The sequence below is a fragment of the Camelus dromedarius genome, chromosome 7 (assembly GCF_036321535.1).
Source record: "Camelus dromedarius isolate mCamDro1 chromosome 7, mCamDro1.pat, whole genome shotgun sequence".
NCBI classification, from domain to species: Eukaryota; Metazoa; Chordata; class Mammalia; order Artiodactyla; family Camelidae; genus Camelus; species Camelus dromedarius.
The window spans coordinates 2,368,839-2,390,366 of NC_087442.1; the positions used below are offsets into that span (position 1 = coordinate 2,368,839).

Consider the following 21,528-nt stretch of genomic DNA (forward strand, 5'->3'; position numbering starts at 1 on the left):
CTGGGGTGTGTATTTCCAGATACTTTCCATATCATGTATATGCGTGTTTTTAAAAAATGCAAATAGGAGTGTACTTGGCGTGTAGTAGAGCTGGTCCTTTGGAGAGCAGGAATGTTTTTCAAAGTCAATCAGCAAAGACTGTGCCATCCTTTTTTTTTTTTTCTCTTTGCTTTTTTGTTTGTTTGTTTTTTTAGGGGAGAGGTAATTAGGTTTATTTATTTATTTTTAAGGGAGGTACTGGGGATTGAACCCAGGACCTTGGGCGTTATATATAGCACGCACTCTACCCCTGAGCTACACCCTCCTCCATATCATCCTACTTTAACAGCTTCATTGAGATAAAATTCACAAGCCGTGAAATTTACTCATTTAAAGTGTACAGTTCAATAGTCTTTAGTATTATATCCACAAAGTTGTGCAACCAACACCACAGTCAGTTTTAGAACATTTTCATTGATCCAGAAAGACACTGTGTGCCTCAGCTGTCACCCTCCTTGCCCACCCCCAGTCCACCCTCCCGGCCTCCACTCCCCAGCCCTAGGCAACCATGATCCCCTTTCTGGCTGCGCAGTTTCCCTGTGCAGTCTGGTTATGGTTCTGGAGTTCTGCATGAACGGGAGTATATAACCTGTGGTCCTTTGTGTCCAGCTTCTGTCCCTTAGCGTCATGTTTTCAGGGCTCATCTGTATCGCGTGTCAGTACTTCTTCCTGGTCAAGTAACGACCCATTGTGTGGAGACAGTCACGTTCTGTTTACCTGTTCACCAGCTGATGGACCAGTGCGTTGTTTTCCCTGTTTAGCTATGATGAATAATGTTTCTACAAACACCTGGTGTGTGAGTGTCTGTGTGGGCACGTGTTTTCACGTCTCTTGGGTGGAGCTGCCAGGAGTGGACCTGCCCGTCACGTGGTAACTCTGTCATTATGGATCTGCTGGACTCTTTTCCAAAGCAGCTGTTCCACTTTGTGTTCCTACCAGTAGCGTGTGAGGGTTCTGGTTCCCCCACGTGCTCACCAACCTTGCCGTTGTCTGCCTTTCTGATTCTAGTTATCCCAGTGGGTGTGAAGCGTGCGTGTCATCGTTCTGATAGCAGGATGACACTACTTCTGTGGGGGGGGGGGCGTGACTTAGCTTACTTGCTAAGACTTCATTGGCAAGTGTCATCCCAGCAAGAGTGAGGGGAAGAGGAGGAGGAGGAAACAGAGACGACGCCTCATCCGCGTGGCTGCAGCTGTCCGCGGAAGCGCATTCAGCTGCCTGGTGCTGTCCTCCAGGCAGGCCTGTGGAGAGCCAACATGTTCTGCAAGAACAGTCTTTTGGGAAAAGAAAAGGAAAAGTGTCTTTTAGCTTTCTGTCTCCCTTCTCTAGCTGGTCAGATTTGCCCTGGGGTCATTAACCCCCGCTGCTGTCCCCATTCTGGGACTCAGCCCACAGCCAGCAGCGAGCACATGGTCGGAATCTCACTTGGTGGGAACAGCCCAGAGCTGTTCCTGTGGGCCTGTTCCTGTATCAGTCACTGGGAAAGGAAGTGGAAGATTCATGATCAGCTGAGAGACCCACCATTTGATGTGGAAGCTTGTTGGTGAGTCAGGCAGGGAGACACTGCCAGCGCTGGCCCGGGCCGTCGGAGGACGGGCCCAGCAGAGTTGCGGGGTGGGGCGTCGTGGTGGGAAATGAGTGTGCCTCGGTGACCCTGGGGGAGCAGGGAGGGAAGGAGGCTACAGAGGGCACTGGGAAGCAAGGTCCGAACACAGGAAGACGTTGTGTGGTTAAGAAACCCAGGGAGGGACCCCCTTTGGCAGCAGAGACACTAAATTTGAATGACACAGAGGTTAGCATGGCCCCTGAGCGAGGATGACATGCAAATTCGTGATGTATTCCACGTTAAAGGAAAAAATAGAAATCCAGAGAGGTGTGTTCCAGGAAGGAGAGTCAGCAGAGACAAAGACCAGCTCATGTCCGCAGGACACAGTGATGTGGGGCCATGCAGACCTGGGAAGAGGTTCGGTAGGTGCCAAGGAGACCCCGCAAGTGTGGACAAGGAGGGGAGGAAGGGGCTGGAGAAGAACGTGGTCTGGAGGGGTCTTCTTTTGCTTTCTAAGTGAGAGAGACACAAATGTAAATGCTGACAGAAGCCTCCAGCAGAAAGAGTGACATAGAAAAAGGAGGACAAAGTGTGGGAGATCACCTGAAGAGTCCTGCGGAGGCTGGACAGGTCATCCCTGGAGGGCGCCCTGCAGAGGAAGGCCAGGGACCACAGGCGGTGGCGGGCTGGGGTGCTGCCTTCGAGCAGTTTCAGTGTTTCCTGGAGGAGCAGAGGCCACCCGCCCGTGCAGTGAGGGCGGAGCTGGTTAGAAGTAAGCACAGCTCCTTTCAGTGCTGAGAGCCTCCTTGGGGTCTGGATGGATTTCACACGGTCTGCAGGGGGGTGGGACGGTTCCTCTGTGCTACCACCTGGGTTCTTCCAGGTGGGACAGAAGGACACTGGGACAAGGCAGGTGAGCATATTGGTAGCTGATGGGGTCTCAGAGCCCCAGCAGGGCAGGCAGGCAGCAGAGGGGAGGCCGGCAGGGGACAGGCACCTCCTGTGCTCTCGGGAGGAAGAACCGTGCAGAATGCCATGAGGACTCGGTGTCATCTCTGCGGTGCGGGGATCTTCGCTTGCCCACTGACGTGGCCCAGGCACCTGCACGTTTGTTCCTGGACACACAGTCTGGAGGAGAAGCACCCCTGGTCACACAGGAGGCTCTATGAATGTGTGGTTTCAGAGGCCAGCATCTGCAGATGATGACGAAGTCACAGCGTGGCCTTGGGATTAGGTGACTGCATTGGTGTCGAGCGAGTCACCAGGGCCCTGCAGGTCAGGGGATGGAGAGGCCAAGGTCCGGACGGGTCATGCTTGTGGAGGACAAAGGCTGATGGTAGGTTTGGGATGTGGAGGCAGACGAGATGCCGGGTCCCCAGGTCCCAAGGAATGAAGTCAGTGACTCAGAGAACAGCAAGTGGCTGTGGCAGCGAGGGCGCGCTGGATTGGATCGTGTCCCCCAGATCATGTCCTTTTCAGGACCTCAGAGCACAGCCCTATTTGGAAAGTGGGTCATCACAGCTGTGAGTAGTCAAGCGGAGGTCACCCGGAGTCTAGCTGGCCCTGAATCCAGTATGACAGGACGGGGCCTCGGAGCGATGGAGGCAGAGGTTGAGTGCTCAGCTCCAGGCCAGGGGATGCGAGGATGGCCGGAGCCCCCGGGGGCTTCCGGGGGCGGGAAGCCTCCTCCCCTAGGGCCGCCAGAGCGAGCCTGGTGCTCACGGTCCCTGGGTTCCAACTTCTAGCCTCTAGAACTGAGAATAAGCTCCTGTTGTTTGAAGCCGCCCAGCTTGGGTGGACGTTACAGACCGTGGACTAAGGTCCGTGGGAGAGCGGGCATCCCCACCTCGGCCAGCAGCCCAGCGGTGTCTGCAGGGGAGGCCGGTTTTGCCAAGCCCTGGAGTGTGGGAGCACCTGGGGAAGAGGCCAGGTCTGTAGGCGAGTTCACTGTCAAGAACGGGGTTTCTGGGGTGAAGGGGGCGTAGCCGGGAGGGAGGATGTGGAGCTGGGAAGCAGAGTGGGCGGGGGACAGCGTCTGAGGTCGTCGTGCTCACGGCCTGTTTTCCTTGGTTATTGCCCAAAATACAGACGCCCCATAAGGCCTCTGTTGTTTAATCGTCGCAGGCACCAGAAAGAAGGTGTCATTTGCTACGTCGCAGGTGCAGCTGCTGAGTCCTGAGCTGAGAAGTGTGCTCAGAGCTGTTGCATGCATGAAGTAGCGTCAGAGCAGGGGTTCAAATCCTGGTCCTTCTGAGCCGGAAGCTACTGCCCTCCCTGCCCCCCACCCCCATTGTTTGCTTTCCACAAACGCTCACTGAGCATCTGCTGTATACACTGCGCACAGAGGCTCGGCTCCTGCCTATGTCCTGCGGGCTTGTGAGCTCCCAGAGAAGGACGTCGCGTGGGTTTCCTGACGCTGGGCTGGCAGATTGTCCTAAACTTGGTGGCTTGAAACAATGCACATTTTCTCAGGAGGTCAGACACCAAACAGGCTTCTGTGAGTTAAAATCATGGGGTCGGCAGGCTGTGTTCCTCCTGGAGGCTCAGGGGAGACCCCCAACTCCTTGGATCGCAGCTGCTGCTGTGTATCAGCCCGCTTCCTCCTCCAACTCCCTCCTTCCCGTCTGAGGACCCTCGTGGTGACACAGGACCCGCCTGGGTGACCCAGGAGAATCCCCCCATCTCAAGAGCCTTGACTCGACCACACGTGCAGAGTTCCCTTGGCACGTGGGATACCGCGGTCACAGGCTCGCGGGGTCAGACGTCGACAAACGGGAGGAGCCCTGCAGCCCGAGACACAGGGCCACCGTCCGCCGCATCCCGGCAGGTTTATTGTAGAGGTTCATGCAGAGGGCCCCTCGGGGGTGTGGCGCTCCAGCCTGTCCAATCACAGGGAGGAAGAGGAAGAGGGGCTTTGGCGTGAGCACCCCAAATGTCGGAGCATGGCTGGCCGGTCGGTAGGGCATCTAGACAAGTGGGGGAAGTTCGTGTGGCCAAACCCGAGGCCATGCTGAGTGGCTTAGCCCTTATACCCAGGGCTGACGTCTGCAGAAGCCCCTTTTCCCTGGGGAGGAGAAGGAGGGATTTGTCATCACTTGCCGCAAGTAAGGAGAGCGCCAGGGACCTGTCCCAAAGCAGCGCCTCCCTCTGCGACCCTTGTGATCACATGTTCCCGTTGGTTACACCGGGCTTAGCTGTCACCCTAAATAAGTGTGTCAGTGTGTCTGTGAATTACACGTGCATGGCTGTGCTGACATCTCGCATACGTTATAAGATACATAAAAACCAGGTGTTTACAGACAGAACCCCTGAGTTGTCGCTGGACACACAACCTCGTCTCCCAGGCTCCCGTGTGCCCAGGCGTGGTCACAGGGCTGATGTCATGCGAGCAGATGTGCCACCGGCAACTTCTGGGTCCTCTCTTTGAAGACAGAGTGCCTTCCTGAGTCCTGTTTTGGTCTCCCTGTGTTCCTGCAGCAGAGACCAGATGACACTGTGGGGACGGAGGAGCCACAGGCCCCATGCAGTGACCCTGAAGCACAGTCCCCCCCGTGTCCAGACGGCTCCAGGAGAGACATCTCAGCCAGCAGGCTGTTGTCGCCCCTTGCGGCCACCTGGATTTCAGCCTGGTAAGTACATAGTGTTCAAGGCCGTGTTTGAGCTCGGGTTGCGTTTACTCAGGACTTCGCCGTGAGACGTGCAACAAGCCCTGCCTGGAGGAAGGACGCTCACGGCCCCTTCCTCCCTCCTTCCTGGGAGCCGTGGAGGTCTTATCACCACCATCATTACTATTATACACAGCAGCATAAGGACACGGGGTATGAAGCAGCACTTAAGGCGCGATGACCTGTGAGCCTTGTCAGGAGCTGCAGGGCCAGCCTCGGACTGAGGTCCGCCACCCTCTGCACAGTGGTGTGACCCACATGCGCCACCTGGACACCACGTTGGCCGGTGGCCTGCAGGGGACAGTCTGGCTGAGCAAAGGTGCCGCGGGTGACCTGAATGCTGAAAGTTTATAGGACTGGATTTCTTAGAAGTCTGTGCAGCCCTGGGGTGCCTGCTGCTCCAGGCGTGGGGCACCCCGGGAGCTCGGGAGTCACGCTCTCGTTTGCTTTGGAAGATGGTCAGACCGGCCGCGGACCGGAGGTGCCGAGACCAGGTGCAGCGCGGACTGTCCTCAGAGACGGGCCCACAGCCATGCCCTCAGGCACGCCCGCTCCACCGGCTCCGGGGCGGAACGGCCCCCTGCTGCTGGTCTCCAGATGTCTCGCGTCCCTCGTTTGTCCCCTTCACCCCGGCCACCCCTCTCAGTAGTAGTTTCAGCAAAGCTTCTGTGTTAATGCTGTCCGTCCGGGTGAACTGTGATTCCTGCTGGGACGTGGCGCTACCACCACCACCGCTACCTGCCCCACTCCCGCTCCTGGCAAGAGGCTTCCAGAAATCTCAGAGAGGACCGCAAGCCAGTGCTCTCAGTCCAGGTTACCCGGGACGACACTGATGCTCTGAGAACTGTCCCCAAGGCCTCGTCGAGGCTGCTGTGGTGCTCAGGCCTCGCAGGAGAGGGGGTGGCGCGGCCCAGCCCCCGAGCGCCGCGAGTCGAGGGGCGAGGGCCGCAGCAGGCGGCCGCGGTAGCGGCAGGGAAGCCCCGGGCGTGTCCTCCCGCTGCGCTGCGTCAGTGGGCCCGCTCGGGTGACGAGGCGGGGAGCCGTAGGTCAGGGTGTGAGCAGGGCCGCCCTGCCTCCAAGGGTCCCCGTGGAGAACCCCGCCTGCGGCTCCCGGCTGCGGGGCCCCTTCCCGCCGCTCTCTCTCCTTATGAGCGCGCCAGTCACGCCGGCTCAAGGGCCCGCCCTGCTCCGGTGTGGCCTCCTCGCAGCTAGTTCCATCTGCAGCCGCTCCACTTCCACACAAGGCGCCGTCACAGGTGCCGGCGGTCAGGACCTGGACGTGCCCTCTGGGGGACTCAGTCACGTCACACAGTACCCGCGCCATCGGCGGCGGGCGCGGCGCCTGGGAGGCCAGGGCGCACAGCCTGCTAACCGAGGCCAGGCGGCCGGCCGCCCGGGCCGGGAGCCCTGGCCGCGCTCGGGGTGACCGGGCTGGCGTGCACCGAGTGCAGAGAGCACGTTTATGAAGAGCCCTGCAAACACTGGGAATTTCACTGGGGTAAAGCCTTTAATAAAGAACTTAAGGAGGGTAAAAGTAGAAAAGGCCTGGGCAGGCCGCCTTACCACTGTTCACGCGTGTTCTCTATTCTGTCAGTACCTCGTGTTCGTGCAGGAAACGCAAGTAAAAACAGGAAAATAAAAGTCACCCCAAATCCCCAAACCCAGAGGTGGTCACGGATAGCATTTTGGTGTTTATACGACCGGATCCTTCTACATGTATAATTACACATGCAAGTCTGCCGACGAGATTTTACTATTAGGACTAGACTGCACGTAATGCTCTGTCTTGTGTCTCAGTTTACCCCTCCCCATAACAAACCAGGGCAAACATCGTTCAGGCTCAGAAACAGACCTTCTCAACATGTTTCCTGCTGTGTCGGGGGGTGTGTGTGTGTTTGTGGGAGGGAGGGAGTGATTTCTTAACCTGTCTCATCACTGGACATTTATAGACAGCCTCATATTTTTCAGTTTCATAAAGCTTCAGCAAATATCTTCATAGCTAAATACTTAAACACATCTTCATCCTTTTTCCTTAGGATAAATTCCAACGTGGTCTTCTCATAAAAATAATTCAATTGCACACCCAGCCAAAAGTGTGCAGTTCTTGACCACATGTCACCAGTCAGTCTGAGTCTGACTGTGGAATTGATATTCCTTATCTGTCCTCGTTTCTGGGGCTGTGCCCCCCGGTTCCTCACATGTAAGCGTGGTGACATTAGTACTCACCTCACCAGTCCCCTTCATCTTCCGTCCATCAGTCGGGGGACAAATGGCACCTGTTCTTATTGTCATTCATAATGACTTCCTGTTTCCCTGTTCTGTTTTGTTTTTTGAAATCAGAGCTGAGCTTAAATCACTTACACTGTGATTTAACCAGAAACACTTCAACCGCTTATACTTTTCAATGTTCAGTTGCTGTTTTAAAATAAGAGTGTGTAAAGCTCGTGGTTGCTGATGAACAGGATAGGCACACCTCACTGATGCCGGATTTCGTTTGCTTTTGTTACGTATTTAATTTTGCTGAAAAGTAATTTAATCTGCGAATGGAATCTTCCTTTCTGCAATAAGAAAAAATTGGGGGAATTGTAATTTAGTAATTATAGTTAGTATTGGACTAATTTCCTCCGCAGAGACGGGGGGTGTTGGGTTTAAAATTTCTGTATATTAAGAGCTGAGCCTCATCCTTCTTCAAATTCAGGGTCATTGCTATTCTCTGATGAGAGGGTCGCTCCCAAGGGGGAAAGGACCACGAGGAGTTTGGGTGTCAGGTGCCCTGTGACCTCACCGATGGAGGAGATGACCCCCACCTCTAAGCGAGGGGGACCACCTCTAGAGCACCCACTGCCGTGCGGGGGGCAGTAGGTGTCAGCCTACCTGCTTGACCCGCCAGCAGCTGAACCCAGTTAGCCTTTCACAGCCAAACTTAGCACCACAAACCCACCTGCAAGTTTCTACTTCCTGTAACAGTAGCGAGGGGTGGGGAGCAGACAGCTTCCTTCTGATTGGCTGGATCCCTGATCACAAGAGTGGAAAGGGTTTTTCTCTTGATCCGTGGGCGACGGGTACAGAACATGCCCAGGGGCTGCTGACGCGGAGCCCGGTGCCTCTGTGCGGACATGCACCAGTCCGCCTCTCCCTGCTGTCTGCTGAGTCTTGCTGCACATACTTCAAAACTCTTTTGTTAAGCTCATACACTTTTATGACTGTTAGGACCTCGTGATAAATTGACACTTTCATTATTATGAAATGTCCCTCTTTATTTCCAGTGATACCTTGTCTTCACGTGTCTTAGATCTGATGTTAATGTAGTGACAAATGGTGTGCCTTCCCCCATCCTTTTGCTTTCAGCTTATCTGTGTATTTACATTTTTAAAAAAAAACAAACTCTGGTCCCAACTTGATTGATCTCCTTTATTTATTTTGTTTATTTAATGGAGATGCTGGGGATTGGACCCAGGACCCCCGTGCATGCTAAGGGCGCGCTCTACCACTGAGCTCTACCCACACCCCTCTGTGCATTTACATTAAAAGTGCGTCGCTTGTAGACAGCATATCACTGGGTCTCCCTTTTTTACATTCACTCTGAATATCTCTGCCTTTCTTCGGAGAGTCTCATTCTCTACATTGATTGTAATTATTGATGACTGGAAATCTGTCCTTTTGCTATTTGTCTTCTGATTGTCTTATTTTTGAGTTGATTTTTAGAATTCCATTTTAACTTATCTATTGTCTTCTGGAGCTATGTCTTTTTTGCTTTTTTCCCCTGTGGTTGCTTTAGGGGTAACAGTGTACATCCTTCACTTGTCTCTGTCTCTTTAGAGTTAACATTGTATCATTTCACATAAATGTAAAAACTTTGCAACTGTAAAAAAATAACCTGTTTGCCCCAGCCTACTTAAGCTACAGTTGTGTGTGACGTTTACACCGATATGGTTATGGTTGTCTGAGCAGCCACATTATAAGGAAGAGGAGGCGCCCATTTCTGGGGTGCACCTGGCTCCTCGCACCATGGCCTCTCAGCCCTCCTGCTCTTTACCTGGCCACAGCTCTTTGTAACTGGTGCCCTGAGAGCCGTAGGCAGGGCTGGGGATCTCGTACAGACCTGTGACAGCAGCACATTCGGGGCACAGAGTGCCTGCAAAGGGGGCTTTTCTGCCCCCACCTGGTGTTTGGGAAGCTTGTCTCTGAAACTCATGTGGTTGATCCAAACTGGTTCTGAAAGGCAGACTGTAAGAAAAGCACCTGAAATGGAACATTATTTATAAGGCCAGAGAATAATATTGTACTCTTGCAGTCAATACATTTTATTCTTAAACCAGGGCTACTCACGCCTTTGATTCACCAGCAAGGTGCTACGGAGACGGCTCGTCTTGGAAGACTTGTGTCAAAAAGCAAACCCAGCAACCTGCAAGCAAGTGAAAAGATGAAACTATTAGAGGCATCAAAATAATAGGGCAGCCCCTAGGACAGCCATCAATAATGCAGCAGATGGCAAGGGCATTTTTCTCACTAAAGAGAATATCACAGATGCGTTTACTCTGAGCAGGGAACAACCCTCCCAGCAGAGGAGGCTGGGCTGCTCAGCAGGGCTGCTTTGAGTCCCTTCTACATAAAACATGGATTTTCATCTTTTGCAAAGCCGTCAGCTTTCCCAGCTCTTATCTCTGGGTAGCAGAGCAGCGCCGGGAGAAGCTCGCGTCCACGCCGAGGGTCTTCCCCAGATCCCTGCTCTGGGTGGCTCAGCCCCATGGCTGGGCGCCCCCACCCCTACCCCTGTCCCGCGGTGTCTGCGGGGTTAACCGCAGCAGCTGCTTCCGGTTTCCTGGGCAAGTGATCTCATCCCCGACTTCACTAGATGGCATGGAGGCCACCTGACACCCAGAGCGCGCCTCCGGTTTCCTCCTCCCCCACTCAGCTTTTGTCAACATCCCCCTGCTCTGCGTGGAGACGGCCCCAGTAACCCCCCTACTTGCTTGCGTTTTCAAAACCTCTCTTTCTGCTGGTTTCTACATTTCAGATTTCCCTTAACTTGAAGATAGTTGGTACAGGCTTCTTTCTTCATGAGACTTTTCAAAATTTCCTTCCCCTTTGTGAAAAGGTGGCCAGTTGTTAGTTTAATTTAAACCAGTCTATTTAGGAAAGATAAAATGAGTTCCCCCTAAAAAAAAAACCAAGGCCCACTCCAAGGCCATACTTAGTGAAAGCATGTAAGAATTGTTTAGTATTGTTGTGGGCAGTGACAGACCTCTTTTAACAGCAGTGGGTTTTTCATTGCATAAAAAAGGCGAAAGAGTAGGAAATCCAGCATCTCCACCAAGTATTTATCGAGTCTCATTTAACGCACTGCTTCTCAAATTCCGATGTGAATGCAGATTCCCGGGGATCCTGTTAAAGTGCAGATTCTGACGCCTGGGTCTGGGGTGGGGCCCGAGACTCGGCATTCCTAGCAAGCCCCCAGGTGGTGTGGACCCAGGTCTACAGGGCTCTAACCTGGGGCCGCGTCCAGTGACTGGCACATTAAACCACTCCCTGTCTACTTGGGAACACTGAGAATCCCCCAAATGTCTTTTATTATTAGAGCCTTAATTTTCAACTCTTGTTGTGGAATAAGGCAACATTTCATAACTGTTTTTGTTGTATATGTAACTGTTTTTCAACACATAACACTGATGCTAGTAAATCGTGGTTGAAAATGGTTTCAGCTTGATTTTGTCAGTAACAGTTCAATCACTGACCAGCATAACAACCATCTTAACCAGAGAGAAGCCTGTGGCTTTCGTGGGGATGAAAATGGTTGATTACAAGTACCAATGACAAGGATCAAACCACGGGGAGTGTAAACCAATGTTTGACGGGAGCAGTGTTTACCTCAGACCTGCCTTACACGGAAAGCCAGAAACCTCATTTGTATCAGGCCAGAGGTGCTCGAACTTGAGACTGCACTGGTGGGGGCAGGGGGGTGTGTGTGTAAAAATGCAGGTCTCTGGGCCTCACCCACCCTCAGCTGGTCTGATCCAGAGGGTGGGGTCCTGGCATTTGCATCTCTGAAAAGTCCCAGAAGATGCTGACGGGCTCCCTGAACCACAGCTTGAGACGCATGGCCTCAGACCGTTCGTTCAGGCTGGCATCTTACAGGGAACCTGTGGGGTGCCCTGCCATCTCCTGCCCAGGGGCTCTGGGCGCTCGTTTGGGTGCTGGACACTGCATTGCGGCTTATGCTGCTAGTTTACTTAACATATTCCTGTTTCCATAGCTTTTCTCAAAAAGCTCTAAATACTTTATTAATGGTGTCAGACATGAGATCCTTGCCAAGGAACCAGAGAAGCATGTCTAATGTAGAAGAGTCCGCACTTCCCCCTCCAACCGGGAGAACGTAGCAAGAGCGAGACTTCTCTCTACTTAGTGACCACCCCCACCCCAAATACGTGCTAGTCATCTTTAGCGTGTGTCATCTGACTTACCAGAACCGTCTTTGGTCTGTCATTAAGGAAGTGTGTGAGTGTGTTTAATTTTAAAGGCAGTGTGATGTGGGCACAGTCCAGTCTCTGGATCACAAGTTCTGAGTTCCGGTTCTGACTCAGCCGCTCCTCATGGGACCTGGAATAAGTTATAATCTTCTCTGAACTTCAGTTTCCTCAAACAGGGGGAGACAACCCAGAAAGCATCAGACGATGCTGAAGATCATCTCCAGCTCTGAGAGTCTGACTTGCCCACTCCTCCCATTCTTGCCTTTGGATGTTTTAAGCATTTTTGCATAAACTCACAGAAAGAAGATATAAGAATATATGTGCGTGTATAATTAAAATATTGAAAATTTTTAAGTAAGGCTAGAAATATTTTTATGATCTTGTGCTTGAGCAGTAAACGCACTGTGTCCCACATGTTGGATTTGAACTCTGTGGTAGCGCGAGTCCCTCACTGCCTTGTCTGCTCCCCACTCTTTTGATGGAATTGTCTCAACCATATTAAATAGATGCAGGTGCACAGATTGGCTCCTGCACTCGCCAGTGTGTACCATCCGGCAGGCCTCAGAGTTCTCCTAGATATTCATCTCTGTCTGGTCCTGCACCCCACCCGGGGGCGGACACCTGGGGAGGTACCGCCAAACCCCTGCCGGCCTGCAGCAGCCCCCAGCCCTGCTCTGCCGTCTCTCAAAAATGTAGCTGCAGAAATAAAAGCTCCTCTAATGCCGCAGAGCAGGTTTGCCGGATCAAACATGACTGCTCCGTAGGCACTTGATGGTTTGAGCTAAGCTGGAGGACGGGCGTCTGCCTGTACATGTCCGGCAGGTGGTCACCCTTCCTGCCGTCTGTCTGGTCATGACCTGCGGCTGCTGCGTCAGAGCGTTCGTTTGGCTCAGCATTACTGATTGATTGACCCTGTGGTGTCCCTTTCCTGAGCTGGGAAAGCATCCACACAGCAAATTCAAGAAAGGATGCCTTCCAGGAGCTGACCACAGAGGCCCTCTTCCTGGAGAGCCCAGCACGCTGCTGGGAGGTGCGCTGTGCGTGCCCCTGTGGATGATGGCAGGGCGGGGGCTCTGCCCTGGGCGTGCGCGGGTCTGCTCTTCCCATGGCTGCTTTCTCCTTTCTGTGAAGATAAGCTAGTGACTCTGTAATTGGAAGGTTTGAAAACAGTGCCGTTCAGACTTACGTGTTCCTCCACATCCCCCAGGGACCTGTTAGCCTGCAGGTTCTCATAAGGCAGGTCTCTGGGGACCCCAGTCTGCGTTCTAGCGAGCTCCAGGCGACGTGCCTGCCGCTGGTCCCTGGACCACTCTTTGAGCAGCGAGGCTTTGGGAGAGACTGCATCGTAATCCCTTGCATTTCTTCTGACTCGTCTTCTGGTGCGTGGAAGTCGGCACTATTTTGGTGAGCACAGACTCTTGAATAAAAACGTTCACCCAAAAATATGCATAATGCTATGTCCCCTCAGCCTGTCTCTTCTGATTTCTTTCCCTCAGGTCTTGGCAAATCAAGCTGGGAGGGACTAAAAGCTCCTTCCCTGTAATTTATTTCCTTGTGAATTAGGAAGTCAGGAAGATTGCCCTGGAATCACTAGCATGGGGTATATACCAAATGTAATCGAGCAACCAATCAGCCGGTTACGGGGAGCCCTCTGCGGGCTGGATTCCGTGTCGGGTGTTGGGAGGGCAGAAACCACACAGTCATGAGCTCCCTCGGTGGAATCGCATTAGGAAACACATAATTACCAGCAGACGTGGGCTATTATGACAGAGGTCAGCCCAGTTTGCTGTGTGCTGTAGCATCTTGCGCAGCAAAAACCCAGAGTTAACGTGTATTTATTGCAGGTGTGCTTCCGGAGCAGAGGCTGGGAGAGCGGTGCCACGTTTCACGTCCGGCTCAGCTCAGCCGTCCCACCAGGATCCTCCCCGGAGGAGATGGCTTCCCCTTCCTTGCTCTCCTACACGCTCTCCGCTCCCTGAGCACTTAGTAATCGGTGCCAGGGCTGTGAGATTAGACCATGAACCCTGCGGGAGCGGGTGTGTGTCTTAGTCCCCTGTGGTTCCCCGCAGCACGGCCACAAAGAGGTGCTCGGAAGAGGCGGGACAGTGTCCACTGGACCCTGGACGTGGAGTGAACCGGCTGGACCACAAGGAGGGGGAGCATTTCCCTCCTGCCCTTTCCCTGTGGTCTGAGGCCCAGTGACGCGTTCATAGAAGGACACTTCAGAACAAAGTGCCTTCAGGTGGAGAGGCCTTTGGCGTTGGGGTGGGGGTGTCGCGGGCGGGGAAGTGTTGGCTGCTTCTCGGGACGGAAACGTGTGGGGCCGCTGGGGTGAGTTGGATGCCAGTGACTGAGTTGCAACACAGATGTTACTGACATTTGAAGGACGAGTGCTCTTTTCCTAGCCTCAGTTGAGAAAAACAAGATATTGATTGATTTCCCAAAGCTTTGGCTGGGCTGAGTCTGTTTATTGGTACAGGATGAACTTGTGCGGCCTCGATTCTGTGTCGACATTCACAGATTTAAAATCCTGTTTTCACTTAGAAGAGAGGAGAGGAAACCAGCGGGAAAACACTCACCGTTAAACTTGAGTGAAGTTGTCCATTTGGGAGGAACAACTGAAGTTTTCTCACACTTCATAGAGCCTTTTCCCCCTCCTTCTTCCAGCCAACTCAAGGCTCTTCCCATGGCCGAATCCATTCATTTTCTTTGAGGAACGTCTTAGCCAAGGGTTTTGATTGTTTGAAAATACCTGTTTATTTTTTTAAACTTAATTTATGTTCATTTTACAATACCATATTTTAAAAACTGAAGTACAGTTGATGTGCAATGTTACATGTTACAGGTATGTAAGATAGTGATTCACAGTTTGTAAGGGTTATACTCCGTTTACAGCTGTTACAAAGCACTGGCCACGTTCCCCGTGCTGCGCAGCACGTCCGTGCAGCTTATTTTACCTGAGAGTTTGCACCTCTTACTACCCCCCCGCCTTGCCCCCCCCCCCCCCCGCTGGTACCACGAGTTCCTTCTCTCCCTCTGTGAGCCGGTTTCTTTTCTGCTATATTCGCTAGTTTGTGAATTATTTTAGATTCCACATGTAAGGGGTATCTTACAGTATCTGTCTTTCTCTGTCTGACTTACTTCACTCAGTATGATGCCCCCAAGTCCATCCATGCTGCACATCAGAAACTCGTACAACATTGTAAGCCAACTGTACTTCAGTTTAAAAGCAAACAACCCATTTAAAATAGGGCAGAAGAACTGAACAGATGTTTTTCCAAGAGAGGAAATGCAGATGCCAACAGGAACATGAAAAGTTGCTCAACATCAAGAGGTTTTGACTTTTTTTTAACATACGTTTGGGAGACCTTTTTTCAGTAAAATAGCCCGCCACGCCTGTTACCTAAGGGACCCGAATACCCCCAGGTTGTCCAGCCCGGGCCGTTATTTCCTTCACTTGGCAAATAACTGGTCGGTGCAGACCCCTCGTGAACACAGGAGTGCGGCCTTTGGTCTGACCCCCTCCCCACATGTCTGTCTGCTCCCAAAGAAGACACACCTGTTCTAAGAACTCTCTGGGCTGGGGCTTGTCACCCTAGGAGGGCTTCTCACTGCAGCCCGTGCCACCCTGCTGCTGCCCCAGCACGCTTGCCACCCTCCCCTAATGCTCCCCAGCGCCACCGACTCAGGCCTAAAGGGACAAGACTTTACTGAAGGCTGAGGGGGAGGCCGCCCGCGTCTCAGCTCCGTCTCCACGCGTGCTCACGTGCACTGCCAACCTGCGGCGCCCCTCTGTTGGGACACTCTCTTCTGGGCAGTCCTCTCGCTGGCATCAGCGCCTGCTGTCCAGCTCTCTAGTGAGGCTATTATAAAAATAGCTGTATTTCTGACAAGTATATCTACACGTCTCCTCTCCCTGTTGGGCCGTCCCCCTGGAGACAGAAACTCCATCTTACTCACCTGTTAGTAAATCAGCTGGGAATGAATTCAGTGGCAACTGCGGGCAAACCACACTCCAGTGATAGAGCTGCTTCTGGTTTGCTTATTCACCTCGTGGTGTGAGGTCCGCAGGCAGGTGGCCCAGGATCGGTGCAGCGGCTCAACAACGCTGCAGGGGCCCAGCTCTCTCCTTCTAAGCTGCTCTCGGGGTCCCGCCAAAAAAAAAGGACGGTGTCCTCAGCTGGGTGGGCGAGGAGAGAAACACAGGGTGAGCTACTGTACAAAGGACAGGAAAGGTTCAGGGAGGCCAACACGGGCCGGAGAAGCGTCCCAGGCAGCCGTTCCCACCCCCAGCCTGATGGGCAGAGGGAGGGGCAGGCAGCAGAATGCGGAGGGAGCCGTGGCCATGGCTGCAGCGGTCGGAGGCGGTCGGAAGGCAGCTGTGGCCTTCAGAAGACCAGGGAGGAGCAAGAAATGAGCCCGGCCTTCCTCCCTCCCCCCACTCCCACTGGTGCCTCCCAGCTTCCTCTTCGAATGAACCCAGCTGGAAGGCAGAGCATAAGAAAGCACTGATGCTGCCCGTACAGGCCAGCGCCTGGGGCACTGGGCCGAGCGGAGGTGAGTGGACGGCGAATCTGGAGGAGCGATGGCCTGCGCCCAGTCCTCTGCCACCCTTAGAGTGCGAGCTTTTCACCTGCTACCTGTCCATCACTTCATGGTTTCAGTAGGGCGGCAGAACTCCGGGCATCACGCATGTGTTCCAGCCAGTGACAACCGGGGAAAGCAAGGAGACAGAGGCTTCTGTGAACTGCTTTGGCCCTTTGTATCAGGAAAGCACAGATCTCCCGGAAGCCCCACCAGCAGACTTCCACTCACACCTCATGGGCAGAACTGGGTCCCTAGTTCCCGCTCTTAAGGTTGAAACACAAGAGGCCATCAGTTCCCAGAGACGCTCCCCAGTGTCAGGCCGTCCATCAAGGGCCTCAGAACCAGAAAACCTGGCGGGCCTGCCTGGAGGAAGCGAGTAATAAACAAACTATGAACCAACGAACAGCACAAGAGACAGCATTGTTGGTCACTGTGTCAGACACCGGAAAACTCTGCAAAACATAAACAGAAGTAAGTCATGGTCTTAAACTAACAGCCTAAGCTGGGTTTACAACGGGTCGTCGCGTGCCATCCTTATTATTCCTTGTAACCTGCAGGAGAGACCACCTGCCTTCAGGATCTATCAAAAAGATGTTTCTATTGAGGTGTAGCCAGTTTACAACGTTGTGTCAAGTTCTGGTGTGCAGCACAGTGCTTCAGTCATGCACGAACATGCGTATATTCATTTTCATATTCTTTTTCACCACGAAGGATCGTTTTATAAAGCAGAACTTCAAATGGCACCAGAAGAAGGTTTTACCCTGAAACGGAAGGACCTGGAGCGGAAACCCATGCGCGGCCTCTTGCTCCCCTCGGCTGATCCGTTGGCGTGATTTGCGGGGAGCCCCTGTGCTGGTGCCGCGGGGGAGGTGCAGGGAGCTAGGTCCTTGTTCCACAACGGCTGAGTGTGCGGAGCAGGAGGGGCGAGGGGCTGTCTGGATGAGGGGCGGCACGCTGTGCCCGGAGGTCCCCAAGCAGGACGCGGGGCCAGCAGAGGTGAGAGGGTGAGGGTGTCGACGAGGCCAGGTCTTGGGGACATGGGAGTGCTGGGATCCCGGGCCGGGTGAATTGGGGGGTAGGGGACACCCCACCCCGGTCACCATCAGTTCTCTGTTGCTGATCTTGAGCTGTCATTTCCTGGCCAAACAGCCTCCGGTCACCAAGGAACTGGTGGGGCGGGGACGGGGTTAGCAGGTGGTCCTTGATTCTCTTTCTCTGCCTCATTTATATGCACAGCGTCGCTCCCTGTTGAGTCCTTGGGGTGTGTGTGTGTGCATGTGAGTATGTGCACGTACGGACGTGCACTGTGCATGTGTGCACGTGCACATGTAAGTATGCATATGTGCGTCCAAGTATATGTGAGTGGATTTGCATACATGCGTGTGCAGGGTATGTTGTGTGTGTGTGCATTGTGTACACGTACATGCACACACTTGTGCATGCATGTATGCCACACACGTTTTGTGTGTATACATGTCATGTGCCTGTGTGCACACACCATGCATGCATATACATGTATGTTTACATGTGCACGTGTGTGCACGTGTGTAGCATGTCCATGCATGTAGATGTATATGTGCAGACACACGTGTGAAACACATTGCACACACGTGTACAAGGGCATGTGTATGCATGTGTATACACATGTGTGGGGCACATGTGAGCATGTGTGCGTGCACAACATGTGTGTGAGTGTCTGTGTCCCTGGACTGAGACTCTTTGGGTTGGGAGTTGCGCCTGCGCATGAAGTGACTAGAATGGGGTGAATTCTAGGATCGCCGCGGCACCCTGACTTTCTTGTGACCCTGACACGAACCAACTCAGTCCAAGGGAACGGGCAGCCCCAGTCGGATGGCGGGCAGCCTCCCTCCTAGGACACCCCAGCACCACTGCTGCGTCTGCCTGGCCTCACCATGACCTGCCACCTCCCTCCCTGGATAGTCCCCAGCCCGGTGCTGACAGGTCTCCTGCATTAGGTCAGGCACGGCCAGTGCATTTCTTGGCTGACTCAAGCACCAAGCACGGGCCAGCCTTTAGCACACTTCCTCATGTAAACCCCACTCATCCTCAGAAACAGGCAGACAGTGTGAGGACACAGATTCAGAAAGGTAAAGTGACTTTCCCAAGGGCACACAGCAGGGCTTTGAGTGGAGGTTTTGACTCCGAATTTGGAGCTCATTCCATTACACTCCCCTGGTTTTGCTGATCACGGTCCTGAGCAGGATGAGGGCTTGGTTGCCTTCCATGAGGTCAGCTTGGGAAGACTGGGGGTGACCGGTAGGCAGGCCAGGGCCGTTCAGACACCTGCGAGTGCAGGTGAGCCCTCCTTGCCGTTGTGACGTTCTGACGCTCTGCTTCTTGGAAGACGTATTCTGTACATAAAGGAGACGTTTATGTCTACGTGACTCACACATGTCATGATTTTATAAGCTTTGCATCTTTCGAGCCTCGTACTTTTAGAGAGAAGCACCTTATCTCTGTACACCACCTTCGGCCTCCATTCGTGGCGGAGAGACTCCAGGGCACTCTCGCCCCTTCGTTCTGGGGCCCCTCTCACCCTAGACCCTGGGGCCCGGCTAGCTCCAATTTGAGTGTGGGCCGGCCGGGCTGTGGGTGGGCCCGGGACCCACAGCACTGAGCGGGAGGAGCAGGTGCCTCGCCAGCAGCCCAGGCGCATCGCACCCGCACACGTGGAGCCGGCCCAGGGCAACGAGCAGTGGCTGCGGCGCTCACTTTGGCTTCTGGCTCCAGGACAGGTCACGGTTCTCACCCCAAACAGTCACGTTCCCCTGGGGAGCAAGGGAGCCTGGTGTGTGCGGGTGTCCAGAAGAGGCAGGAAGAGGCTTCCTGGTGTGTGTGTGTGTGTGTGAGTGTGTGTGTGAGTGTGAGGGAGAAGTGAGGGGAGAGTGGAAACACGTGTGCTTGGGGAGCAGGACTGATGGGCGACCTTTGCTGTTACTTGGGACACCCTGGGGGGAGAGGTCTTACTCCCAGCTGCCCCCTTCCCAGTGCACCCCCTGCTCCCCCACACATGCACACACACCCTCACACTCACACTCACACACACAGAGCCTCTCACCCACTCAGGCTCCAGTCTGGGACTATCCTGAGGTTCCCATGGATGCCTAGACCAAGACCAGTTGAAGCCCCCCACCCCCTTCCCCTGGAAGCCCTCGTGTCCCGCCCTCCTCCTTGGACCCCCCCACAGCAGGACTGGAGGAGCCCTCGTGGTCACTGCGGGCCAGGGCAGCATTCTGGCTGGTCAGGCGGGTGGTGGAAGGTGGGCACAGAGCCCAGTCACAGTGCTGACCACCACAGAGGCAGAGGCGGGGCACTGCATGGAGCCGGATGCCTGGAGACGTGGTGACCCGCTCTGCTCTGTAACTGGGGGACCAGTCAACACAGTCAGCTTCGCGCGACTGGGACGAGGTCTGGACTCCGTGCAAAGTCCCTCACCCTCTTCTGTCTGCTAGGTAGCTTTCCATCCCAGGAAAGGGGCGGGTGGGAAGCGGAGCCGTCCTCCCCTCCCCCCTACACAGCAGGGGGCTGGGAAGACACCCGGCGGGGAAAACGAAGGCTGAGGAGGGTGGTGGGTGACCCCAAAGACAGGGAGCCGGTCCCTACCAACCAGCCAGCAAAAGGAGCCCTTGGAAGGGAGCTCTGTCACACAGACTTGGCATGTTTTACGTGCATCCAGACGGCAGGGTTTTGATCAAGGAAGGGTGTGGGGGAGAACTGATGAGACCCAGGGGTGGGCTGGGGACGTGGGTCACCAGGTGGTTCCATTTACCCTCGACATACTTCAGTGATGCTTCCTTTCTGTCAGAGAAGGGTCCCTAGAACCAGGAAGCGTTTATGGGAAGCCTCCCATGTCAGTGAGTCTCCCATGAACAGGGGAGTTGCTTTGGGTACAAGGAACCCAAACACAGTCACGGGTGGACGAGGAAGCTGCAGGCGCTCCCGCTGTGGCTCCCGGCTCCTCACCCTTTAATGAGATGAGTGGCAGGCCATGTATCACTGAGAAAAGATCATTATTGTTCTCCGGAGACCCAGGTCCATATGCGTCACCACATGAGAGCCCTCTGCTGTGCGGGAGACGCACACCTGCTGTGCACCCGTGACCCCCTGGGCAGCGGCAGGACATCTGTCCCCATCCGTCCCTCTGTCTCCAGCATACGTGCGAACCTCTGAGTTTGCATTGACACAGGAAAGGAGAAGCAAATAGTGGCCTGAACAACTGGCCCGGGCGTATTTCCCCAGTCGTAACTGTGCGTGTGCCTGAAGACACCTCTGTGTCTGTCTGTACTTGTGTTTGTACGTGCGCGTGTAGACACACACATGCAGAGAAAGGTCTAGAAGATGTTAACATCAACCTAGGCTGTGTTTCCTGAAGGTGAATTTCAAGAACACCTCCGTAAATTGCTTTTGAAGCAATGCTGTTGCATTACTTTTGTAGTCAGAAAAAATAATGACGGTGGACAGAAGTTTACAGTGAAATATTCAAGAAATTGATGCGGACATTCGTCAGACTGAGTGATCCAGACTCTTTACTCAGCTGTCCCCCAGGCAGGGCCAGTCTTGAACTGTGCCCTGAAAGAACCTGGCAAACCCTACTTACTCCGAGGCAGCTTCCGCCCTGGGCCTATCCGTGCCCGGCCTTCACGGCACCAGGGGCCGTCCTCTGGGCTGAGGCACAGTAGTGTCTCTGAAAGATCCCTATTAAAAAGCAGAACTGCTGCCTCCCAGGGAGCACGGCTGTCTCTAGGGAGACCTGAGACAAGTCCGTGTGACGAAGTTGGGACGGGGCCACGTGGGTGCCAGCGGGAGGGGAAAGGCCTGGGGACAGCCCGGAAGCCCCTGATGGCCACGAGTCCTGGGGCAAAGAGAGGACACTTTAGAAGTGAGGCTCCGGGAGGAGGCGGTGACGGCCCTCAGGACACACCTCCCGTGTTGGCCGGCACGTGGGCCAGGACCGGGACTGTGAGCCACGCATGGGCCGCGGAGCTGGACGCAGCTCAGCTGGGTCCGAGCAGTCTGGCAGGGTCGTTGCTGGGAACGGGGGAAGGCGGTAAGCTCCCCTTGGACGGCACGGCTGGACTGTTCTGGGACCGCGCAGCCGCTGGGTAGCCCGACCTGCTCTTCCGGCCTGGCCTGGCCGTGTGGCCAGGTTATTTTCCTGTGGCTTGGCTTCTTGGCAGCTGCTCCTGGCTGGCTCTCAGCTCAG

General features: G+C 54.2%; 1 long non-coding RNA gene and 1 pseudogene across 4 annotated transcripts; one reads left to right on the forward strand and one right to left on the reverse strand.

Annotated features, from left to right (window-relative positions):
- Positions 1-353: 353 nt before the first annotated feature.
- Positions 354-16,261, reverse strand: LOC116154117 (uncharacterized). Of its 4 annotated transcripts, none has more exons than XR_010381511.1 (4): positions 15,678-16,261; positions 11,712-14,469; positions 2,189-9,655; positions 354-1,280 (listed from the first exon to the last, which is right to left on the reverse strand). It is a non-coding gene; the product is annotated as an uncharacterized LOC116154117 (long non-coding RNA). The 4 variants fall into 4 exon arrangements; XR_010381510.1 differs by having other exon boundaries at positions 354-1,313; XR_010381509.1 differs by lacking the exon at positions 354-1,280 and having other exon boundaries at positions 8,648-9,492; positions 9,580-9,655; positions 15,678-16,123.
- LOC116154174 (U6 spliceosomal RNA) lies at positions 1,791-1,889 on the forward strand (annotated as a pseudogene).
- Positions 16,262-21,528: the final 5,267 nt, after the last annotated feature.